Source organism: Loxodonta africana, chromosome 14 (genome assembly GCF_030014295.1).
Source record: "Loxodonta africana isolate mLoxAfr1 chromosome 14, mLoxAfr1.hap2, whole genome shotgun sequence".
NCBI classification, from domain to species: domain Eukaryota; kingdom Metazoa; phylum Chordata; class Mammalia; order Proboscidea; family Elephantidae; genus Loxodonta; species Loxodonta africana.
In genome coordinates, this window is record NC_087355.1 from 85,505,965 (window position 1) to 85,533,639 (window position 27,675).

Consider the following 27,675-nt stretch of genomic DNA (forward strand, 5'->3'; position numbering starts at 1 on the left):
TTTGCAATGTTATCTATAATTTGTTATGATCCACACAGGCGAATGTCTTTGTACAATCGATAAAACACAGGTAAACATCTTTCTGGTATTCTTTGCTTTCAGCTAATATCCATCTGACACCAGCAATGATATCCCTTGTTCCATGTCTTCTTCTGAATCCGGCTTGAATTTCTGGTGGTTCTTTGTCAATGTATTGCTGCAACCGTTTTTAATTTTCTTCTCTTCTGTTAAATTTTACTTGCATTTGATAATAATGACATTGTTCGATAATTTCTGCATTTTGTTGGGTCATCTTTCTTTGGAATGGGCATGTATTTGGATCTCCTACAGTCAGTTGGCCAGGTAGGCTTGTTCCAAATTTCTTGGCATAGAACAAGTGAGCACTTCTAGCATTGCATTCATTTGTTAAAACATCTAAATCGGTATTCCATTAATTCCTGGAGATTTGTTTATGTCAATGCCTTCGGTGCATCTCAGAAGTCTTCCTTCAGTACTGTCAGTTCTTGATCACAAGCTACCTTCTGAAATGTTTGCATAGTTTCTTAGTTAACAGCCTCAAAATCTAACCAAGAAACAAGGCTCCCTACCGTATATGTACATTTAAGTTCTTACTGTTTTTTGTTTGTTTATCCATTCCCCTAAATAACCCTTTAGTTCTTTCATTTTGATACTTTATTTGTTCTGACCACAATACTCACAATAAGTCTATTGAAACTGATTCCCAAGGCCTCCATTTTCACCTACTCATTACATTTTCCCTAACACTACCTTTGTGATGGTTTGCATTTGAACTGTGGTGTTGGCAAAGAATACTGAATATCCTGTGGTCTGACCAAAGAAGACACAAATCAGTCTCAGAGGGAGTTCTGTCAGAATGCTCCTTAGAAGTGAGGATGGTAAGACTTTGTCTTGCTTTCTTTGGACATGTTTTAGGAAAAACCAATCACCAGAAAAGACATCTTGTTGGTAGAGGGTCAGTGAAATATTTCCAGGAGATGGATTAACATGGTGGCCACAACAATGGACTCAAACATCCCAAAAATTATGAGGGTGGTACAGGATCACACGCTGTTTCACTCTGTTATACATTAAGGTCGCCATGAGTGGGAGCCAATATGGCAGCAACTAACAACAAAAACTATTGTGATGATTTTAAAACTTAGGTCTTGTTTACTGACTCATCTATTCTAAATCACTGAGGATTTCCATCACAACCAGGATATACTCCTGAAGTCCAAACTCCTGAGTAGGGCATCACACCAATGGCTCTCCACCATCTGCACCTCCTGTTTTGTAGTCTCTTGCTCTGATCCTACCAAAGCTGTGTTTTCCCAACATCTACTTGGTTGATACTAACCTATTCCTCTATTTATAATTCCATTCCACACCATATCTACATGACTTCATGCTCCTCACCTTTAATAATCAACTCACATGTGTAATTATTCCTGATGTTTTTAGAAGTAAGCCTATAAAGCATATCATGTGCCAAAGGATCCCAGAAGTTTGTGACACATTTCAAGATATTACAAATTTTGGAAACATTTAGGAAAAGGAAATCACATTATCAATATTTACAATGGGATTACTACCCAAGTATAATATTATCCTTCAGTATTGATAGTGCTGTTATTCACAATTAAACATACACTATTTTTTTTTTATTTGGTAGTTAACACCACAGTGTTCCTCATAAGTAGAAACCATTGCCTTAATTAATTTAAAAACTGAACATTTTATTTGTTATTTTTCTGTGTCTCTTTTTTTTTTTTTTAGTCAGATTCTAAACTTCATGAGGATGTGAATTAGCTTAGAATCTACAGTATTTCTTTTTGTAATGAAATCTAATGAAACCAAGTCAAATTTGTATACCATATAACTATGTGTATTATTAGGCAAGGCAGCTGGAATCAAGTCCCACATTAGTTGGTTGACCTCAATGTGTTCCATTCACAAAAGCAATCCCAAATCTTTACCTATAAAATGAAGTAAATGGGCAGAACTATATGGACCCTTCAGCAGGTCTGGAGTGAGTGGAGAATGTCCTCTAAGGTGTGGGTTAGCTGGCTTGGGGCAGGACAAGCTAGTGGACAGTAGTGGCTGGCAAATGATTTCATCAGTGTGGAGGACTAGTCATAGTCAGAAAGAGGTAATAAAAGCTGTAGTCAGGAAGGTCTAGAACTATGGATGATATATTAGAAATGGGTCACATAATGGGTAGAATAAGGTAGAGAGAAAATATTCAATATTCAGCTTAAGACTAGTATCCAGATACCATATTTTTAGAATATTTAGCCAGCTCATTGTGACAGCAGTTGTGTGGCCTTATGAAATGCAAAACCAGGCAGTCTTCCAATTTTAATATAAGAATTAAAATTCTATTCATGCATTTCCCTTGAAAGCAGACATGCATAGTTGGTAAAGAACAGCCCCAGTGGAGAACCCTTGTCAATAATTTTCATTAAGAGCATCCATCTCAAAAATCCTAACAGCATTGTTACGATACTAATATAGAAATCTTTTAAAGTCTGCTTACTTAATTTGCATAGGTAATTGACAGAGCATTAGAAATGATGAAAGCATAATGATGAAAACAAATCTAGAAGAAAGAACAAAGTCTCAGCTGGTGAATTTTATTGCTAAGCATATATTTTGTTTGATATTATGGACTTGCTATTTTGGACATTAATTAGATTTCCCCCTAATATATCCACTCTAAAAAATTAAAAAATAAGATGCAAATATTAAAAAAAAAAAAAAGATATGGAGAGGGGGCCAAGATGCCTGACTACGTAGACGCTACCTCGGATCCCTCTTGCAACAAAGACTCAGAAAAACAAGTGATTCGATCACATACATGACAATATACGAACCCTGACCAACAAACACAGATTTAAAGAGTTGATCTGAGTGACAGAGACGGAGAACAAACAACTACGGGGAAGCAGCAACTGTTTTCAGAGCCCAGAGCCAGCGTCCCGGTCAGGTAACCTTGGCGCCGGCTTAGGACTGGGAGCAGAGGAGCTGAACACCACATCCTGTGATGGCGCAAACAAGGGGCGTAGCCCCACCCCCCTGAACTGACCTCGGGAGGGGGCCCAGCCAGTCCGTATAGGTGGCGCGGCGACGCAGCTGGCGGGAGAAGTCCCCGGGAGGCAGTGACTGGTTTTGGAGCTGGGAGTGCAGCGTCCCAGCCGGGGAACCTTGACTCTGGGCTTTGGACTGGCAGCGGAGGAACTGACTGTGGCTTCTGCAGGCCAGACCCTTGGGGGCAATCTCTACACAGCCAGCACATATGGGTGACACGCCCCTCGGGAATCTCAGATAAAATAGTCATCCCAAGCAAGATAAGCAACTTTGGCTATATTCCGTGTGGCTTTTCTTTTCCCTTTTTCTTTTGGTCTTTTCCTAACCCATTCTTCCAGCCTGAGAGAAGCAACCACAAAAAACCCAGGGACCAAAAATCCTTCCCTAATTGGACTAAAAACACAGAACCAGCTCCAGCCAAGCATATTTGATCCATATCTCGGGCTGTCTTCCCTACAGGGAACAAGGTGGCTATGACAATGCAAAGGCATTTCTGATAGGGATCTGACTGCATTTTTTTTAGCGGATTTACTGGAAAAACAAGTTTCCCAGGTCTGATATCTCTGCTTATTCAACTGAGCCCTAACTGACCCACAACATGGAACTGAGGGCTGAAGCTCCCCCCAGACCACCTAGCCTTCTGCCTTAGGGGTCTCAGGAGGGTGACACCTACCAGTCTGTAGAGGTACTTGCATTGGGGGCCTAAGGTACAGCTGCAGAGCCCTCCCACCAAGGTGCTGTAGGAATAGAGACACACCTACCTCACTGACCTTTGGGGGAAGCCTGTCAGCATCCTGCCCCCCCGAAGTGTGAACCCCAGCTGCTAATAGAATCCGGAGCACACAACTATCACCACTACTTCTCAAGGTGGATAGGTGTTAGGGTGCAGCACACGCATGATGAACCAAAATCAGATTCTACTCAAGAATAGTGAATAGACTCAGGCATATATACCTGGCAACAGCCCAAACAAGCTGGTAATAGGTCATAAGTAAGTCAAGGGCTACAATAATCAAGACAGCACAATCTAGTAGCCCATTCACGTATATTGAAAGAAAACAAAACAAGATAAGACTCAGTGAGCAAATATAGAATAAATCACTACAATATCTTAGTGATGGCTCAGAGACAGCAGTCAATATCAAACCACATAAAGAAGCAGACCATGACTGCTACTACAACCCCCCAAACAAAAGAATCAAAATCTTTCCCAAATGAAGATACAATCCTGGGATTATCAGATACAGAATATAAAAAACTAATTTACAGAATGCTTCAAGACACCAGGGATGACCTCAGAAATGAAATAAGGCAATCCACAGAAAAAGCCAAGGAACACACTGATAAAACAGTTAAAGAACTAAAAAAGAATATTCAAGAACATAGTGGAAAAATTAATAAGTTGCAAAAATCCATAGAGAGACAGCATGCAGAAATCCAAAAGATTAACAATAAAATTACAGAATTAGACAATGCAATAGGAAGTCAGAGGAGCAGACTCGAGCAATTAGAATGCAGACTGGGACATCTGGAGGACCAGGGAATTAACACCACTATAGCTGAAAAAAAAATCGATAAAAGAATTAAAAAAAATGAAGAAACCCTAAGAATCATGTGGGACTCTATCAAGAAGGATAACTTGTGTGTGACTGGAGTCCCAGAACAGGGAGGGAGGACAGAAAACACAGAGAGAATAGTTGAAGATCTGCTGACAGAAAACTTCCCTGACATCATGAAAGACAAAAGGATATCTATCCAAGATGCTCATCGAACCCCATTTAAGATTGATCCAAAAAGAAAAACACCAAGACATATTATCATCAAACTTGCCAAAACCAAAGATAAACAGAAAATTTTAAAAGCAGCCAGGGATAAAAGAAAGGTCTCCTACAAGGGAGAATCAATAAGAATAAGTTCAGAGTACTCAGCAGGAACTATGTAAGCAAGAAGGCAATGGGATGACATAGACAGAGCACTGAAGGAGAAAAACTGCCAGCCAAGGATCATATATCCAGTAAAACTCTTGCTGAAATATGAAGGCGAAATTAAAATATTTACAGATAAATACAAGCTTAGAGAATTTGCAAAAACCAAACCAAAGCTACAAGAAATACTAAAGGAAATTGCTTGGTCAGAAAACCAATAATATCAGATACAAGCAAAATACAAGGTCACAGAACAGAACATCCTGATATCAACTCAAATAGGGAAATCACAACAACAAATTAAGATTAATTAAAGAAAAAATGCTCAAAACAGGGCATCATTGACGTCAATATGTAAAAGATCACAATAATCAAAAAGAGGGACTAAATACAGGTGGCATAGAACTGCCATATGGAGAGGGATACAAGGCGATATAGGACAATACAAGTTAGGTTTTTACTTAGAAAAATGGGGGTAAATATTAAGGTAACTACAAAGAGGTATAACAACTCCATAACTCAAAATAAAAACCAAAAAAAAAAGTAACGACTCAGCAAACATAAAGTCAAATACTATGAAAATGAGGATCTCATAATTTACAAATAAAATGTCTCAGCACAAAAAAGTAAGTGGAAAATTGAAATTGTCAACAACACACATAAAAAGGCCTCAAAATGACAAGACTAAACACATAAATATATATATTTTATACTTATCTATAATTACGCTGAACGTAAATGGACTAAATGCACCAATAAAGAGACAGAGAGCCTCAGACTGGATAAAGAAACACGATCCGACTATATGCTGCCTACAAGAGACACACCTTAGACTTAGAGACACAAACTAAAACTCAAAGGATGGAAAAAAATATATCAAGCAAACAATAAGCAAAAAAAGAAGAGGAGTAGCAATATTAATTTCTGACAAAATAGACTTTAGACTTAAATCCACCACAAAGGATAAAGAAGGACACTACATAATGATAAAAGGGACAATTGACCAGGAAGATATAACCATATTAAATATTTATGCACCTAATGACGGGGCTGCAAGATACATAAATCAAATTTTAACAGAACTGAAAAGTGAGATAGACACCTCTACAATTATAGAAGGAGACTTCAACACACCACTTTCGGAGAAGGACAGGACATCCAGTAAGAAGCTCAATAGAGACACGGAAGACCTAATTACAACAATCAACCAACTTGACCTCATTGACTTATACAGAACTCTCCACCCAACTGCTGCAAAGTATACTTTTTTTTCTAGCGCACATGGAACATTCTCTAGAATAGACCACATATTAGGTCATAAAATAAACCTTTGCAGAATCCAAAACATTGAAATATTACAAAGCATCTTCTCAGACCACAAGGCCATTAAAGTGGAAATCCATAACAGAAAAATTAGGGAAAAGAAATCAAATACTTGGAAACTGAACAATACCCTCCTGAAAAAAGACTGGCTTATAGAAGACATTAAGGAGGGAATAAGGAAATTCATAGAATGCAACGAGAATGAAAATACTTCCTATCAAAACCTCTTGGACACAGCAAAAGCAGTGCTCAGAGGCCAATTTATATCAATAAATGCACACATACAAAAAGAAGAAAGAGCCAAAATCAGAGAACTGTCCCTACAACTTGAACAAATAGAAAGTGAGCAACAAAAGAATCCATCAGGCACCAGAAGAAAACCAATAATAAAAATTAGAGCTGAACTAAATGAATTAGAGAACAGAAAAACAATTGAAAGAATTAACAAAGCCAAAAGCTAGTTCTTCGAAAAAATTAACAAAATTGATAAACCATTGGCCAGACTGACTAAAGAAATACGGGAAAGGAAACAAATAACCTGAATAAGAAATGAGATGGGCCACATCAGAACAGACCCAACTGAAATTAAAAGAATCATATAAGATTATTACGAAAACTTGTACTCTAAAAAATTTGCAAACTTAGAAGAAATGGATGAATTCCTGGAAAAACACTACCTACCTAAACTAACACAATCAGAAGTAGAACAACTAAACAGACCCATAACAAAAAAAGAGATTGAAATGGTAATCAAAAAACTCCCAACAAAAAAAAGCCCTGGCCCAGATGGCTTTACTGCAGAGTTCTACCAAACTTTCAGAGAAGAGTTAACACCACTACGACTAAAGGTATTTCAAAGCATAGAAAATGACGGAATACTACCTACCTCATTCTATGAAGCCACCATATCCCTGATACCAAAACCAGGTAAAGACATTACAAAAAAAGAAAATTACAGACTTATATCCCTCATGAACACAGATGCAAAAATCCTCAGCAAAATTCTAGCTAATAGAATTCAACAACATATCAAAAAAATAATTCACGACGACCAAGTGGGATTTATACCAGGTATGCAAGGCTGGTTTAATATTAGAAAAACCATTAATGTAATCCACCATAGAAATAAAACAAAAGACAAAAACCACATGATCTTATCAATTGATGCAGAAAAGGCATTGGACAAAGTCCAACACCCATTTATGATAAAAACTCTCACCAAAATAGAAATTGAAGGAAAATTCCTCAGCATAATAAAGGGCATCTATACAAAGCCAACAGCCAACATCACTCTAAATGGAGAGAGCCTGAAAGCATTTCCTTTGAGAACGGGAACCAGACAAGGATGCCCTTTATCACCGCTCTTATTCAACATTGTGTTAGAAGTCCGAGCCAGAGCAATTAGGCTAGACAAAGAAATAAAGGGCATCCGGATTGGCAAGGAGGAAGTAAAATTATCTCTGTTTGCAGATGACATGATCTTATACACAGAAAACTCTAAGGAATCCTCCAGAAAACTACTGAAACTAATAGAAGAGTTTGGAAGAGTCTCAGGTTATAAGATAAACATACAAAAATCACTTGGATTCCTCTACATCAACAAAAAGAACACCGAAGAGGAAATAACCAAATCAATACCATTCACAGTAGCCCCCAAGAAGATAAAATACTTAGGAATAAATCTTACCAAAGATGTAAAAGACCTATACAAAGAAAACTACAAAGCACTACTACAAGAAATTAAAAAGGACATACTTAAGTGCAAAAACATACCTTGCTCATGGATAGGAAGACTTAACATAGTAAAAATGTCTATTCTCCCAAAAGCCATCTATACATACAATGCACTTCCGATCCAAATTCCAATGTCATTTTTTAATGTGATAGAGAGACAAATCACCAACTTCATATGGAAGGGAAAGAAGCCACGGATAAGCAAAGTATTACTGAAAAAGAAGAAAGTGGGAGGCCTCACTCTACCTGATTTCAGAACCTATTATACAGCCACAGTAGTCAAAACAGCCTGGTACTGGTACAACAACAGGCACATAGACCAGTGGAACAGAATTGAGAACCCAGATACAAATCCATCCACATATGAGCAGCTGATATTTGACATAGGCCCAGTGTCAGTTAATTGGGGAAAAGATAGTCTTTTTAACAAATGATGCTGGCATAACTGGATATCCATTTGCAAAAAAATGAAACAGGACCCATACCTCACAGCATGCACAAAAACTAACTCCAAGTGGATCAAAGACCTAAACATAAAGACTAAAACGATAAAGATCATGGAAGAAAAAATAGGGACAACCTTTGGAGCCCTAATACAAGGCATAAACAGAATACAAAACATTACCAAAAATGATGAAGAGAAACCCGATAACTGGGTGCTCCTAAAAATCAAACACCTCTGCTCATCTAAAGACTTCACCAAAAGAGTAAAAAGACCACCTACAGACTGGGAAAGAATTTTCAGCTATGACATCTCTGACCAGCGCCTGATCTCTAAAATCTACATGATTCTATCAAAACTCAACCACAAAAAGACAAACAACCCAATCAAGAAGTGGGCAAAGGATATGAACACACACTTCATTAAAGAAGATATTCAGGCAGCTAACAGATACATGAGAAAATGCTCTCGATCATTAGCCATTAGAGAAATGCAAATTAAAACCACGATGAGACTCCATCTCACTCCAACAAGGCTGGCATTAATCCAAAAAGCACAAAATAATAAATGTTGGAGATGCTGCGGAGAGATTGGAACTCTTATACACTGCTGGGGGGAATGCAAAATGGTGCAACCACTTTGGAAATCTATCTGGCGTTATTTTAAACAGTTAGAAATACAACTACCATACAACCCAGAAATCCCACTCCTCGGAATGTACCCTAGAGAAATAAGAGCCTTCACACAAACAGATATATGCACACCCATGTTTATTGCAGCTCTGTTTACAATAGCAAAAAGCTGGAAGCAATCAAGGTGTCCATCAAAGGATGAATGGTTCAATAAATTGTGGTATATTCACACAATGGAATACTACGCATCGATAAAGAACAGTGACGAATCTGTGAAACATTTCATAACATGGAGGAACCTGGAAGGCATTATGCTGAGCGAAATTAGTCAGAGGCAAAAGGACAAATATTGTATAAGACCACTATTATAAGATCTTGAGAAACAGTATAAACTGAGAAGAGCGCATACTTTTGTGGTTACGAGGCGGGGAGGGAGGGAGGGTGGGAGAGGGTTTTTTACTGATTAATTAGTAGATAAGAACTGCTTTAGGTGAAAAAAAAAAGGACAATACTCTATACATGGAAGGTCAGCTCAACTGGACTGGACCAAAAGCAAAGAAGTTTCCGGGATAAACTGAATACTTCAAAGGTCAGCAGAGCAAGGGCGGGGGCTTGGGGACCATGGTTGAAGGGGATTTTTAAGTCAATTGGCAAAATAATTCTATTATGAAAACATTCTGCATCCCACTTTGAAAAGTGGCGTCTGGGGTCTTAAATGCTAACAAGCGGCCATCTAAGATGCAGCAATTGGTCTCAACCCACCTGGATCAAAGGAGAATGAAGAACACCAAGGTCACACGATAACTAAGAGCCCAAGAGACAGAAAGGGCCACATGAACCAGAGACCTACATCATCCTGAGACCAGAAGAACTAGTTGGTGCCCGGCTACAACCGATGACTGCCCTGACAGGGAGCACAACAGAGAACCCCTGAGGGAGCAGGAGATCAGTGGGATGCAGACCCCAAATTCTCACAAAAAGACCATACTTAATGGTCTGACTGAGACTAGAGGAATCCCGGCGGTCATGGTCCCCAAACCTTCTGTTGGCCCAGGACAGGAACCATTCCCGAAGACAACTCATCAGACATGAAAGGGACTGGACAGTGGGTAGGAGAGAGATGCTGCTGAAGAGTGAGCTAATTATATCAGGTGGACACTTGAGACTGTGTTGGTATCTCCTGTCTGGAGGGGGGATGGGAGGATAGAGAGGGTTGGAAGCTGGCAAAATTGTCACAAAAGGAGAGACTGGAAGGGCTGACTCACTAGGGGGAGAGCAAGTGGGAGTACGGAGTAAGGTGTGTATAAACATATCTGAAAGTCTGACTTGATTTGTAAACGTTCACTTGAAGCTCAATAAAAGTTAATAAAAAAAAAAGCTAGATATAGAGATACCATATGATCCAGCAATTGCACTCCTAGGCACACACCCTAAAGAAATAAGAGCTATGACACGAATAGACATTTGCACACCCATATCCATTGCAGCGCTATTCCCAACAGCAAAAAGGTAGAAACAACCTAAGTGTCCATCAACAGATGAATGGATTAAAAAACTGTGGTACCTACACACAATGATAAAGAATATTGATGGATCTGTGAAACATCTCACAACATGGATGAATTTGGAGGACATTATGCTGAGTGCAATAAGCCAATCACTAAAGGACAAATATTGTATGAGACCACTATTATAAAGTAACAACAAAAGGTTTACACAGAGAAAAAAATATTCTTGAATGGTTACCAGGGATGGGAGGGGGAGGAAGAAAAAATTACCAAATAGATCATAGACAATATGTAATGTGGGAGAAAATAGCACAACATGACCAAGGCAAGAGAGAACATTGAGAGAAACGCGGGAATAAAGGGCAACTGCAGTAACTAGAATAGATACTCCTGCAACAATAGTATTGACAAACATTTAGAAATGGATACATAGATATAGATAGATATGTCCAGAGGTGTGGGAGGGTGTAATGGAGCATAACCACTGGCAGACATAGGTTTGGTGGTGGATATTTCTTTAAATACATGACTGCAGGTGCTCTGCATATATTAACATAGACAATAGAGCGCACAAGTGGCACAGTTAGGGAAACCTTTTAGACATACCACCTCACAGGATGAAGTTCCCACACTTGAAGGCAAAGGATCATAGACTCCAGCAACATCTACATCGATTGGCACAACATAGTTCATAAAGACCATGTTCTACATCCTACTTTGGTGAGTAGCCTCTGGGGTCTTAAAAGCTTGTGAGTGACTATCTGAGTTACAACTATTGGTCTCTTCCCTTCCTGAGCAAAGGCGAGTGAAAAAAACCAAAGATCCAAGGGAGCAGCACTGAGACCAGAACTAGAGAGTGCCCAGCTACCACTACTGACTGCTCTGACTGGGATCACAACAGAAGGGTCCCCACAGAGCGAGAGAAAATGTAGAACAAGAAATCAAATTCACAAAAAAGACTGCTTACCGGTCTGACAAAAACTGGAGGAACCTCTGAAACTATGGCCCTAAAACCTGGAACTGAAGCCATTTCTGGAGACCACCTTCCTGCCAAACAACAGACAAGCCCATAAAATAAACAACTGCATTTGAGAGGAACATTCTTCTTTGAACAATCAATTACACAAGATAAAAATGGCAAGATTTACCCAAACACAAAGATGAGAAGGCAGAAAGGGGTAGAAAATCAGGACGAAAGGAAAATCAAGGTGAAAATGGGGAAAGTGCTGACACATTGTGGGGAATGAAACCAAGGCCATGAAACACCTTATATACAAACTATGAAATGGGAATATAATTTGCTCTGTAAACTTTCACCTAATGCACAATTAAAAACAAAAAGTTATGGAAAAAAAAAAGATTAAGTAGTGTATACATGGCCAAGCAGATAGTAATGCCTCAATTTTAGTTTACCACTGTGGCATCAAGTCTGGGGCAGACGAAGTCATTAAAATTTGCCAGAAGCCCAGAATTCCAGTTCAATCGTCAATCATTTTTCATTTACAGGGTAAAAAAAAAAAAAAAAAATTTTTTTTTTTTTTTTTTTATGGATCAGAATTCACTCAATGGAGACAGGTTTTTTAGGACTTGAAGCACTTGCTGATGATGATCAAAGACCGCAGCCTTCAGTATGGATTATGCCTCAACATAAAGAAAACAAAAGTCTTGGACCAGTAAGCAACATCATGATAAACAGAGAAAAGATTGAAGTTTTCAAGGATTTCATTTTACTTGGATCCACAACCAACAGCTGTGGAAGCAGCAGTCAAGAAATGGAATGATGCACTGCACTGGGCAAACCTGCTGAAAAAAGCCTCTTTAAAGTGTTAAAAAGACAAAGATGTCACTTTAAGGACTAAGGTGCACCTGACCCAAGCCATGGAGATTTCAATAGCCTCACATTCATGTGAAAGCTGGACAATGAATAAGAAAGGCTGAAGAAGAACTGACTCTGAATTATGATGCTGACAAAGAATACTGGATATCCCATGGACTACCAAAAGAAGGAACAAATTTGTCTTGGAATGCAAGACAGCCAGAGTGCTTCTTAGAAGCGAGGATGGAGAGATTTTGTCTCACATCCTTTGGACACATTATCAGGAGGGACATCATGCTTGGTAAAGTAGAGGGCCAGCGAAAAAGGAGGACCCTCAGTGAGATGGATTGACACAGTAGCTGCAAAAATGGGCTTAAGCATAACAAGGACCATGAGCATGGTGCAGGATCGGGCAGTGTTTTGTTCTGTTGTACACAGGGTTGCTGTAAGTAGAAATTGCCTCAAAGACACCTAACAAAAACAACACAACTTTGAGTGTTTACTAATTTTAAACATCTGCTAACTTTCCCATGAAACTTTCTAACATAACTTTATTAATATCTACATCATGGATTGGACATCCTCTCTCTCCTTTCTCCCTTCTTGCATTCCTTCCTTCTTTCACTTGTTCCTTCCTCCCTCTTTCCCTCCCTCATTTTCTCCTTCCCTCCCTTCTTTCTTTCTGCATTCACTCACTGAGTTTATACTTCTTACATCCCTAGGTATGACTCAAACTCCCGAAACAAGTAAAAAGACAAAATAAAATTGAAAAACTGTGGATTGCCTCACTAACATGTAAACTGCTCCTAATATGAAGAAAAAGGCCAACAACCAGAGAGAAAAATAGGAATATATGGACAGAGAGTTCATAGAACAATCAATAGGCTGCCATTGAACATTTTTTTCCTTGCTAATATTATGAAAAAATTAAAATTAAATCTACATTGTGGGAAAAGTTTCACATTCAGTAACGATGGCATAGCTTCTATTGAATCAACTCTTCTGCAGCTAACTATAAGCTTCTACTAGATATCATACAAATAGACAAGCATTTAATTCTTGCACATTTCCTTAAAAGGTATGATTTGGGTCTATTTCTTTAAAAAATGCCTCATTCTATATTGAAGCAAATATAAAAAATTAAGCTGTGTTTTGTGTTGAATCAACATAGGTCTCAGTCTAATTGTGCTCAAGGGGTAACTATCTTGTTCCGTGCACCATTTTGTGAGATTTTGTTGTCATTGTTGTTGTCAAGAATACACACAGCAAAACATACAGCAATTCAACAGTTTCTACACATACTATTTAGTGACACTGGTTATATTCTTTGAGCTGTGCTACTGTTCTAGCTCTTCTTTTTTGAGTTGTTCCTCAGCCATTAACATAAACTGACTTCCCCCTAAGGGTCCTATCTAATCTTTTAAGTTGCTATTGTCGGTTTGAACCCTGATAGTTCTTAAAATAGTATAATGCTCAAGGCAGACATTTTTTACTAGTTAAGCTAGACTAAGGTGCCATGGTGGTGCAGTGGTTAAACACTCAGCTGAGAATGAGAACCGTACGATCGGCAGCTTGAACCCACCAGCCGCTCTGTGGGAGAACAGATGTAACAGCCTGCTTCTGAAAAGATTACAACCTTAGAAACCCTGTGTGGCAGTTCTACTGTACTGCAGGGTTGCTATGAGTCAAAATTGACTCTATGGCAATAGGTTTGGTCTTTCTTGGGGGAAGCTTAACTACTGTTTGCTTTTAAGAAGACTTCAGGGAATATTTTTGGTTTAAAATTTAAAGATTATCTCAGGGCAATACAACCCTCATGGCTTCAGGAAGTCAGGAGTCCATGAGAATTTGAAAATCTGTGCTGCATTTCCCCTCTTATGATCAGGACTCTTCTGTGGAATCTTTGATCATAGTGTTCAGTAATGGTACATGGGCACCATTCCATTCAGTTCTTCTGATCTCATAGCAAAGGGGGCAGATGTCCATGGAGACAATTAGCCACACATTCCATATCCTCCTTCTATTCCTGATTCTCATTCTTCCCCTGTTACTCCAGATAGAATGAATAGAAACCATTTTTTGTGTTTTGGATGGCTGCTTGCAAACTTTTAAGACCACAGGTACTACACAATTAATTAGGAGGTAGAGCAGAAGCACTAAACATGTTGTTCGGATGATTAACTGGCATGTCTCATGAAACCATGACCGTAAGCCTCCAAACCAAGAATCCAAACCCCGTGAAGATTCTGGTTGTACATAAGCAACCTCAGCAGTTAATCTTCTTTTTCTTTTTGTCGTTGTTGTAAATATGCCTATGAAAAAGGTGATACGTGTTCTAGGTGAGAATACCTGCCAGAACACTCTGTTTAAATGTGCTTGCAGAGCTCAGGTTAATTCTGTTTTTACCTACTTTTTGCTCCCTGATAATAATGCCCTCTGTTGTGCTATACTGTATAGGGGTCGGTTTCAGTATGAAAGCCAAATCACTTTCCACAAGAATTTGAGTAAAACCAGTTCGGATTTCTCAGAGTCATTTTTCAGTTAAAGATTTAAAAGCAATAGGATTGCTTAGTGCGTATGTATCTCCAAAACTGCTGAACATCAGCTTTTTTTAGAAGTTGAAAACAGTTGAAAAATTGTCTTACAGTATGGGATTAAACCAAGAGGAAAATTTCCACTGCATCCACACGGTGTCTTCACTGTCGAAGTTATCAACAGGTTCATTATGGTCTGAGGAGCTATTTGTCACTGCCTGTGGTTGTTTTCAGGATTATTTACTTTTTTGTAGATCAACTCATATTTTTTAGATCAACCCATATTAGCGCTGGAATGGATGTCCAGGACATTGTCACATTGCTCTCTCAATAAAGCGGGGAGGATGAAGCAGTAACAAATTTAGAAGGAGCTGGCCTTGGGATATAGAGTCCACATGTCTAGGTTAAAGCTGATGTAGGCATTGCTGGAAATCTAAACTCAAATATCAGGTTGCCAAAGAAGTGCTGGTAGCATTCCTGATGACAATAATGCAAATATCTTCCTATCATACCGTATACTCAGCTGTACTCACTTTAAACCTTTTGCCGTCAAGTTAGTGTCCACCCTTAGCGACCCTACAGGACAGAGTAGAACTACCCCATAGGTTTTCTAAGGCTAGAATCTTTACTAAAGCCGACTGCGACGTCTTTCTCCTGTGGAGTGGCTGGTGGGTTTCAACTGCTGAGCTTTCTGTTAGTGGCTGAGTGTTTAACCACTGGGCCTCTAGGGCTGCTTACGTTGGGTATCTTGACACTCTCTGAATTTGGTATACTCATGTGCATTCATTTGCTTCAGCATATACTTAAATGCTCTGTCTACTCCCTCAGACAACTACTACTGATGTTCCGAGTTTCAGTATAGGCGTTGCTCCTTCTTGAATACAGTAACAGCCTGCGTTCATTGGTGTCATTACGGTCGGTATTACCCAGTGCAGTAACTCATGGTGTTCCCCCACCCATGGACCTCCTCCCATACCAGACCATAGAGACGGGGCAGGGGCCACGTGACCCCTGCACAAACGTCACATGTAGGGGCCTTAGGAAGTTAGCGTAAGGCTGGAAAAAGAGAAGCTTGGTGCCCGTGGCCAGTGCTCAGTTTCCCACTAACTGCATCCTGGGCAGCTGGTGGGCTAACAGGTGAGCTCAGGGGTATCCTGGCTGTGGAGGCAGCACAGAGGTGCCTACAGGCCTATGAATCCTCCCAGCAGACACCAGGGGCCACAGCAGCAGAGACCAGCATCAAAACATGGCTGAAGCAGGAGCAGACTTTCTGGAGCAGCTCAAGTCCTGCGGAGCTTGATCTTGGATGCATCTCTGGACCCTGTGGTGTCACCCCCTCTGACAGTGCCACCCGATGTGGTCCACACCCCCCTCCCCTGCACTCCCTATCCTCCTACACCCCCACTAGTGACGTAACTGCCTGGGTTGGGTTGTTTCTGCTCTCCATGCCCTCAAACACTTTTATGTTCTCTCTCTCTTTCCTCCCCTCTTCTCTCTCCCTCTGCTGCTCACCCACCCCCAGACGAGAATAGCCCCATAGGGATAGTTTGGTTTCCTACCCACATTTTTTTTTCACTTCATGGCATATTATCAGTTTCACCCATGACATGGTAGAGGGTAGTATAAGGTATTAATTCAGTGCTAAAGATTATAAATGACAACATCCTGCATTTGAATTCTGACTCAGGTGTTTATTGACTGCATAGCTGTTAGGCCATTTCAAAACACTCCAAATTCAGTTTGTTAAAGTAGAAAAAATAATATGTAACTTTTGTGGTTTTGGGGGGATTGTGTAAATGAGATAATTCATCTAAAGCAGGTTCGAAGAAGTAGAAAATAAAACTACAAGATGCCCAGTTTAATTTGAATTTTAGATAAAGAGGCAGATATGTTTCTAATGTAAGTATGTCCCATATATTGCACAGGACTAAAAATTTATTTGTCATTGATCTGGAATTCAAATTTGACTAGGTATTCTGTATTTTGTTTGCCAATACAAATCCAAAGTTCCGAACCCAGTGCCTGACACATAGAAATAGTCAGAACAAATGGATAAGTAAATAATTGTAGCTGTTATGTTTATTTTTTCTATGCAATTTATTTTAATAGCTTTATAGCATTCATATTTATTAATTAAAAATGAATACAGTTGATGTCACACTTTTCTGGCTTTTTCATATCAATGTTTTAGAAAACAAAAAAACTTAACACTTGGCCAGCCATTCATTGTTCATGATAATAAACATGTTTCATTACACCTATTATTTGCTAGGCCTGGAACTACCATGTTTTAATAAGGATAGAAAGTCCTTGTCCTTGAGGGTCTTATAATTTAGTGAGAAGATATGCAAGCATGTACATTTCAAATATTTGTAATTCTGTTTAACTCTTCCACCAGTCATTCCCATCTCAATGTAAGAATTAATCAAAACTGATAAGACAAATAATGGAGGCAAATAAGTTAAATGTGAGAAAAATTAAGCCATTTTGTCCCTTTGTAGAATACATCCTGTCTTAGTCATCTAGTGCTGCTATAACAGAAATTCCACAAATGGGTGGCTTTAACAAAGAGAAATTTATTTTCTCACAGTCTAGGAGACTGGAAGTCTGAATTCAGGGTGCCAACTCCAGGGGAAGATTTTCTTTCTTGGTAGGCTCTGGAAGAACGTCCTTGTCATCAATCTTCCCGGGGCTAGGAGCTTTCCAGCTCAGAGACCCTGCGTCCAAAGGACACACTATTCTCCTGATTCTTGGTTCTTGGTGACATGAGATCTCTCTGCTATCTTCTTTTATATCTCAGAAGAGATTGGCTTAAAACATGAACTAATCTTGTAGATTGAATCCTGCCTCATTAACATAAAACCCACCAAAAAATAGCACAACTGCCGCTAATCCTGCCTCATTATCATAGAGGTAGGTTTTACAACACATACAAAAATCACATCAGATGACAAAATGGTGGACAATTACATCATACTAGGAATCATAGCCTGGCCAAGTTGATACACATTTTTGGGGGACACAATTCAATCCATGGCACATCCCAAATGACTTATATAACTATTAAAAACAAAAGAAGAAGCGCATGCATGAGAGAGACAGAAACAGAGAAACAGAGTTCATTCTTGGTTCGTGGTACCCTAGATATTTCCAAGAATCTTAAAAGTATTTCTATCTTCTTTCAGTTTTCATCCTTGCAAGTGTCTTTGCTATAAGGTGACTGGAAAGTACTCTTTAAGGCAAAGTTTTTATATAACCAAGAATCATAATTCTGATATTATTATCTTTACAATGAACTAAAACTTGTAGCCTTCTGCCCTGGAATTCTGTTAAAGCAGTGAGGATTATATTATGTTTTTTTCTGACTGACAAAATGGTGATAACTTTCTTGTCTTTTTTTTTTTTTTTGTCTCTTTATAGAATCATTATTCAGAAACGAAATTGTAAACAGTATTCTCTTGTACCACTGGAGTTTTAATTTAAAATATCTCAGTATAGATGTGTGTGTTTTGTGTCCAAACAGTAAAAACAGCCAGCTGGCAGTGAGGGTGAAGGGAGTTCAGATGGGGTGAAAGTGAGAGATCCCTGCAAAATAATTCATCATACTTTTAACGGCATGACCCAAAATAAGAACTGAATTCACATAAACAGGAAATCAAAATCTTCTGTGATTTAGATAATTCTAACTTTGGTGTGTCTTGAGAGAGAGAACCCTGGTGCCTGGTGGCACCACAGGTAAGCTCTTGGCTGTTCTAACCCACTCAGTGCTTCTGCAGGAGAAAGGCCTGGCAATCTACATCTGTAAAGATTACAGCCTTGGAAACTCTATGGGGCAGTTCTACTCTGTCCTATAGGGTTGCTACAAGTAAGAATCGATTCAACAGCACAAACCAACATGTTGTTGTTCTTAGATGCCTTTGAGTCAATTCCAAGTCATAGCAACCCTATGTACAACAAAACGAAACACTGCCTGGTCCTGCGCCATCCTCATAACCATTGTTATGCTTGAGCCCATTTTTGCAGCCACTGTGTCAGTCCATCTCGTTGAGAGTCTTCCTCTTTTTCACTGACCCTCTACCAAGCATGATGCTCTGCTTCAGGGACATGTCCAAAGTATGTGAGACGAAGTATCACCATCTTTGCTTCTAAGGAGCATTCTGAATGTACTTCTTCCAAGACAAATTTGTTCATTCTGTGTCCCATTGGTTTGCTATGAGTGGGAATCTACTCAATAGCACACAACACACATACATACCCACAAATAATAGGGATTATAATACATTTAATAGAAAATAAAATAAATAAAAAAAAACTATTTCATAACGGTTTTCATAAAAATTATTTTTTAAAGAGAAATGAAAACAAGGAAATTAAAATTTGTTGAGTGTCCATTAGAGTCCAGGGACTTTGTACAAATCTTAATGGCATCTTTAGAATTCTGTGAAGTTGGCAGCTTTAGCCTTCTTTTCAAATCCATGAATTGAATAGAAAAAAAAAAAAAGGAACCAGTGTTGGAATGAAGTGATTTCATATTTGAGGCCTTTAATGACACTGATTTAAAACCAACAGCTTTTAACTATCTTTGAAGTTCTTCCTCTGCATTAATGGTTATTTTTTTACTTTTCACACTGCACAAAAATCATGGGATAAAAAAATGACTTAATTTATAACAATAGGCATTTAATCAACATGAAAAGCCCTGCTGTAAAGTGTGATTCGTAAAAACAATCATATAGGTAAAATTGCCGTCTGCAGACACAGGCTTGTTAAAACTGCTCATAGCATTTTACGCAGACAAGTTTTCTAGTTTCCACGGGGTAAGTGATATTACTGTTACGCTCTGTCACGGAGGGTGCAAGTTTCAGATTCATCATCAATTTCACTGAGAAACAAAAATCTGGTGCTTGCCCTTTTTTTTTTTTTTTAATTAAACTTTTACCTCTTTTCTTCTGAAAAGATTTATTTAAGTTAAACCAAAGCGTTACCCAAAACAAAATAAATACAGTGAAACCTGTAAAAGCCAGAATCTTACAGGATGGCCTTATTTTTGAGGATCTTGCAAGTTTTCCACCTTTGACCAGATGCAGTCTTACCATTTTTCTATTACTTGTTTTAGTGGAAAATATTTGAGGTTTTCCTTCTCTGACAGGTTTCTGCCTTACACAGGTCCAACTTTCACAGGTTTTACTTCATTTCGCTATACAATTATTGTCCAAACCACTACAGAAATGCTTTCAGACTATTCTGTATGTCAGGGGTCAGCAAACTTTTCCTGTATAGGGCCATACAGTAAATATTTTAGGCTTTGTGAGCTATATGTTTCTGTTACAACTACTCGATGCTGCCATTGTAGCACTAAAGCAGCCATAGATGATATGTAAATTAATGATGTGCCTGTGTTCCAATAAAACTTTATTTACGGACACTGAAATTTGAATTTCATATAATTATTGTGTCTCATAAAATATTCCTCTTTTTTTCCCCTCTCAACCATTTAAAAATGTGAAAAACATTCTTAATTTGCAGACTGTACCCTAATTTTGGCAAACTTTGGCCCTTGGGTGGTAGTTTGCTGACCCTCACTCTGAGCACTCATTGGAAATATACTCCTATTTTCTCAAATGTAATGTCCTAGGTGAAATAAAATGGATGGTCATCAGCGTTAGAGGCCAACATTGACAGTATTGCTGAGGAAGGATTTTGTGAGCAAATAAAGATTTCTTAGAACCCTGGAATAATAAATTACTGCAGAGCCTCAGAGAAGTGGCCCTTACAGACCAAGCCATTTGGCAGCATCAGGAGCCTTTAGGAGGATGCTGACGTAGACCATGACCTTCTCATGACAGACAGGGTAAGAAAACAGGCTTCTCCCAGCAGCTTTGCAAGCAGGAGCTTTGGACAAGCAGGAGTTGGAGCAGAAGAAAGAGCACTGGGCCATCAGGGCTGTGCCCAGTGCTTGCTGCTGCTGATGGTATAGTTTGCTGAACTTCTTAGCACCTCTCAGAAATATCAGTGAGATTTAGCATCAGGTACTTCTGCTGTCTGGTGCGTAGACTGTTTCTCTGGGGTGCTTTCCTTGTTCACTCCATGGATTTTATTAATCCTTCTTATGACCTACTTCTCTACTTTCTATATAATTATTATAGCAGGTCTTACGGGTTATTGTACTCATTTGCTTCATGTCCATCTCCCCAACTATACTGAGCTTCCTAACACTGTGGGTGACCCTTTATTTATCTCTGCCATTCCAGGACCTAGGACAATGCCTGACCCTGAGCCGAGAACTCCATAAATATCTACTGTCGAAAACCTAATTACAGCAGAGAGAGGATTTTGCTTTCTGCCTTTGTCACTCAGTATTTTATTATGAGCATTTCCTTTAGCTTTACAGGCTTCATAATTATCATTTTAATGGCTACATAAAAATCTGTCAAGTTTGTGTGTCATCATTTGCTATATTATTTCCGCCTTGTATATTGAAGTTATCTTCACCATTTTACTATTAATTAAATGTTTAATTAGCTATTACTTTGCCTTTTTTTTTCGAGTTTTGAAGGCTTGAAGGGATGATTTGATTTACTCATGTCTCTTAAAATAATTTTTACAATGGAATTTGATTAGTTTTTCATAAACACATTTTCTTGTTGATCAAATGTTTAATAGTATAAATAAGAATATATGTATATAAAGAAAGACTCTTATAAATAAGCATATATGCACATGAATATATAATGGTCTGTAAATATATTAAAGATAAATTATAGATCAAAACCCATTGCTGTCAAGTTGATTCCGACTCGTAGTGACCCTATAGGACAGAGTAGAACTACCCCCATAAGTTTTCCAACCAGCAGCTGGCAGATCTGAACTGCCGCCATTTTGCTTGGCAGTTATAGCTCTTAACCACTGCACCACCAGGGCTCCAAATTATAGATACAAACCAAACCCACTGTCATTGAGTTGGTTCCGACTCATATTGACCCTTTGGGACAAAGTAGAACTGCCCGGTAGAGTTTCCAAGGAGCACCTGACGGATTTGAACTGCTAACCTCTTGGTTAGCAGCCGTAGCACTTAACCACTATGCCACCCGGGTTTTCCAAATTATAGATAACCCACCCATTGCCGTTGAGTCAATTCTGACTCATAGCGACCCTATAGGAGAGAGTAGAACTGCCCCATAGAGTTTCCAAGGAGCGCCTGGCAGATTTGAACTGCTGACCCTTTGGTTAGCAGCAGTAGCACTTAGCCACTACACCACCAGGTTTCCAAATTATAGATAGGAGTATATAAATATATACAGGAATATAAGAAACGTTTACCATTTAAATTGAACAACAACAAAAATAAAACTTTTGAGGAAAGACCTTACGCTCAAGTGAAAAGAAAATCTGAAGCAAAAGACTTGGTCCAGCAGAACTCAGCTAAGAAAAACCTAGCATCAGAGACAGAAAGGAATTAGTAAGTTCTGGTCAGTAGGCCTGCAATGATTATAACCTGCAAATCAAGGGCCAGCTGCGGGACATGGGAGATATAACTTGCTCATTCTTCTCTGATCTATATAATCTAAACATAATTGACTAAAATTTTTAATCAATTAAGTTTCAAAAAGGATCAGCAGCAATTTAATTTTTAGCCAGTTTCACTGAAGTATAGTTGACATACAATATACTGAGTATTTTATATTAGAAGTGAACAGTGTGATAAATATAAGTATATATGCTTGTGAAACCATTACTGTGATCAAGACTGCGAACAGTTTCATCACTCCTAAAAGTTCTTTGGTGCTTCTTTGTATTCCGCCACCTCCAGCTCCTCCTTGTAGCTCCTCAGACCCAGATAACCATTTATCTGCTTTCTGTCACTATGGATTAAGTTTATCTTTTCTAATATTTAATATAAATACAGTCATACAGTATGTGGTCATTTTTTAAAAAATTTTTTATTGTGCTTTAAGTGAACGTTTACAAATCAAGTCAGTCTCTCACACAAAAAACTTATATACACCTTGCTACATACTCCCAATTGCTTTCCCCCTAATAAGATAGCCTGCTCCCTCCCTCCAGTCTCTCTTTTCATGTCCATTTACGCTAGCTTCTAACCTCCTCTACCCTCTCACCCTTCTACAGATGTGAACATAGCCTCAAGTGTCCACCTGATCCAAGAAGCTTACTCCCCTGCAGCATCCCTCTCCATCCCATTGTCCCGTCCAATCCCTGTCTGAAGAATTGGCTTTGGGAATGGTTCCTGTCTTGGGCCAACAGAAGGTCTGGGGGCCATGACCACCGGGGTCCTTCTAGTCTCAGTCAGACCATTAAGTCTGGTCTTTTTATGAGAATTTGGGGTCTGCATCTCACTGATCTCCTGTTCCCTCAGGAGTTCTCTGTTGTGTTCCCTGTCATGGCAGTCATTGGTTGTGGCCGGGCACCATCTAGTTCTTCTGGTCTCAGGATGATGTAGTCTCTGGTTTATGTGGCCCTTTCTGTCTCTTGGGCTCATAATTACCTTGTGTCCTTGGTGTTCTTCATTCTCCTTTGGTCCAGGTGGGTTGAGACCAATTGATGCACCTTAGATGGCCACTTCCTAGTGTTTAAGACCCCAGATGCCACTATCCCAAGTGGGATGCAGAATGTTTTCTTAATAGATTTTATTAAGCCAATTGACTTAGATGTCCCCTGAAACCATGGTCCCCAAACCCCTGCCCCTGCTACGCTGGCCTTCAAAGCATTCAGCTTATTCAGGAAACTGCTTTTGGTTTAGTCCAGTTGTGCTGACCTCCCCTGTATTGTGTGTTGTCTTTCCCATCACCTAAAGTAGTTCTTATCTACTATCTAATTAGTGAATACCCCTCTCCCACCCCCCTCCCCCCTCTCATAACCATCAAAGAATATTTTCCTCTCTGTTTAAACTATTTCTCGAGTCAGTATGTGGTCATTTTTGTTTTTCTGGATGACTACACACCAGCAATTATGGTAAAAGTTTTATATGTTACGCATGCCATTGATTTTAATGAGTTTCAAATTCACCATACGGCACATGACAAGAAACAGGTTAGACATTCTCTACGAAAGTGAGAGTCTTACTGAAGTCCTCATCTTGTTTTGTGGTTCTTCTAACTCACACAGTATGGAGATGGTCCCTGAGTTCAGGAACAAAGTTGGACGCATCTCTTTTCTCCCATGTGCTTAGCCCCAAAACTTGCATCTAGTGCTATAAAGCATAGTGTGTTGATTCAGGTTGAATTGATACGGACTGAATTTAGAAGGGCAGATAGAGTAGTACGTGACAGCTCACAAATCCCCAGTTTAAGAAACGTTGCACTAAAGAAGTGTATTTTAATGCAAATAACACACGTTATACTTTTTTTTTTTTCGCCAGCCTCACCTTTCCCCTGTGCTTAAAAATAGACCTTATGGGGAGAGGGCTCGATCTGCAAAAAAAAAAAAAAAGTGTTATTTGTATAAAAGTACGGTAATCAGAAATCAGTCACTTTGGATGATCTTGATTTCCTACAACCTGGGAATTACAAACTCAAAAGTTGGTCCCCAAAGCATGTGGCCATATTCATTTATAAGGTGAATCAGCCAAGAGACCTAGAACATCATCCCGCTAATTTATCTCAGATTATTATCAAAATTGCAACAACAAAAAAAAGGAAATTAGAACTTCCGAGAAGCTGAAAATACATTTGCATACCCAAGTTTCAGGAATATTGGCTTAGAGAAAAATCACACTGGGCAATGTCAGTGCCAGAGTTTAATGCTTAGTTCTACCCTTCCCAGATTGTGACCTTCAGCATCTCATCAGACTTCTCTGAATTGTAATCACCTCATTTGGAAAATATGGATAATAGCAGCTAATTCACTGGGTTGTACTGAAGATTGGCTAAAAATAAGTAATGTGCAGAAGCATCAAGCAGAGTGCTGTGTACATTGTCTGTGATGAGTGTGAGACCAATCAACTGAGAGATTAGATGGATTCCCAGCATTCACATTTAAAAACACTGATCGAAGACAGGGAACCAGGACATAACATCGTTTATGGATCGAATTGTGTCCCCCCAAAATATGTGTTGGGATCGTAACACCTGTACCTGTGGATGTATTCCCTTTTGGAACTAGGGTTTTCTTTATTATGTTAATGAGGTCATATCCTTGTAGGATGTGTCTTAAACCTAATAATTTTTGAAATGTAAAAAGAGCAGATTAGGCAGGGAGAGAAACAAGCACAAACAGAGGGGGAGAGACATACCACTTACAGATCGCCAAGGAATCAAGGTATGCCAGGTCTAAAGAAATTGGAAGTGATTTTCCCCAGAGATGGCAGAGAGAGAGCCTTCTCCTAGAGCCAGTGCCCTGAATTCAGACTCCTAACCTTCTAAAACTGTGAGAAAATAAATTTCTGTTCTTTAAAACCACTCACTTGTGATACTTTTTTTTTTTTTTTTTATGGCAGCACTAGCTAACTAAGGGAAACCCCGGTGGCATAGTAAAGAGCTACGGCTGCTAACCAAAAGGTCAGCAGTTTGAATCTACCAGGCACGCCTTGGAAACCCCATAGGGCAGTTCTGCTCTGTGCTATAGGGTTGCTATGAGTCAATCAACTCGACCACAACAGGTTTTTTTTTTTTTTTAGCTAACTAAGACAATACCTGATAGCATTTGAAGCTTGATTTCAGTAAACTCATTTCAATGCTTTTAATCATCCTGTCATTGGCAAATCTATGCTACTATGGACCTGAAGACAAGAAGACCATGTTGAAAACACCATTAATTAATGGCTAACCTTGGGCAAGCCATTAGGTTTCTCTTAATCTCCATGGGCTTATTTTAAAAATGGTAATAATTGCACTTGTTTGTCATATCTCACTGGGTTATTTTGAGGAAGAAAACAGGATAATGTATGTCAAAGTCCTTTCCAAATGACTGACTATGCTGCCTGAAATTTGTCAAAGCCTGGCTATTCATTGACCCCCCTAGAGTAGCCATCTGAGTGATTGGCTTTATCTGCATCCTCCTTTTCTGAGTCAGGTGCATTTTGTTCCACTGAGAAGGGGTTCACAGAATTTGATTGGCCATGTCCTTTACACTGCTAAGGGTCATTCTGACACATCACTGAGCACGAAGTCTGGACAGAAGATGACATGAAGAAAGCACTCTGGTTACTGGCTGCGACGCCCATGGTAGCACCAAGCCTCCCCACCATGGAGAATGCTGTCAGCTGCAATGACACCCCTCTGGTACAGGGGGTGACTTTTTGTCCTTACTGTGCACCTATCAGAGGTGGTGACAGACAGGGTCACCTGAAGGATGCAAACTGGTGTCAGGATTTACTGGTGTAGTTTGCAGGTGTTTTGACAACAGTTTCATCTCATTACAAATATTTCAGGCCTCCGAGGGCCCTCTTTCAAGGTACCACACTCTTGAAGTCCTTTTGTGATGATCTCCTCTGCCAGGACATCTTTCAAAGGGAGCCGCCTAGTCTATTCTAGTTTCTGGGCACAGGGATAAGTCAGGCATGAGTCCCATGTTCCATCCCTGGAATAAATTAATCAAATTAGTTGGTAAGGAAAGTCCTGCACTGAGTTTTCTGGAGTCGACTCATAGCAACCCTATAGGACAGAGTAGAACTGCCCCATAAGGTTTCCAAGGAGTGGCTGGTGGATTTGAACTGCTGACTTTTTGGTTACCAGCCGAGCTCTTAACCACTGAATATCCTGGGCTCCTCTAGAGCTATACCAAAAAACCAAACCAGTGCTGTCGAGTCGATTCCGACCCATAGCGACCCTACAGGACAGAGTAGAACTGCCCCATAGAGTTTCCAAGGAGTGCCTGGCAGATTCGAACTGCTGACCCTTTGGTTAGCAGTCATAGCACTTAACCACTATGCCACCAGGTTTCCTTCTCTAGAGCTATAGGGCATCTAAAACCTTACTGTCAGGATAGTTCTGCAAATATAAAACAACTGAAAAGGAGTGATGATTCTTACCAAGAGATATCAGTACTGCATTATAGATATGGACTGGTAGAAAGGACTTTACCATTTTTATTATTTAATATAAAATAAATATTTTTAATTGACAAGTACCTGTCAATGACTATCAAGGCCTATGTTTAGCTCTTTCTGTTTGAGAGTGATAAGTGGAACAGAAATTTCCATGCTTTCTTTGAACTAATATCCCAGGGATGAAGGCAGGCAGTAATGAAAAAAGAAAGTCAAACAAGCAAATGAATGTAAATTAAAAAATGAGTGATTTTTTGAGAGAGTTGTGACCCATCCTATCAAATTTATAAAACAAAACATACCAAATATATCTAAACAGAGACAACTTAATCTAAATGGAGATTTATGGCCAAATTTTGGGAGCAGAGTCCAGAACTATGATTCTTGTCTAGTCTCTCACTCCTCTGCCTATGCAAGCGATGATTTTCTTTTTTTTTAATTTTTTTGTGCTATAGGTGAACATTTACTGTGCAAATTAGTTTTCTTGTTCAAAAATTTATACATAAATTGTTTTGTGATATTGGTTGCAACCCCTGCAATGTGTCAGTAGTCTCCCCCTTTCCACCCTGGGTTCCCTGTGTCCATTCATCCAGTTTCTCTATCCTTTCCCGCCTTTTCATCTTTGCTTTTAGGCAAGTATTGCCCATTTGGTCACCTATACTTGATTGAACTA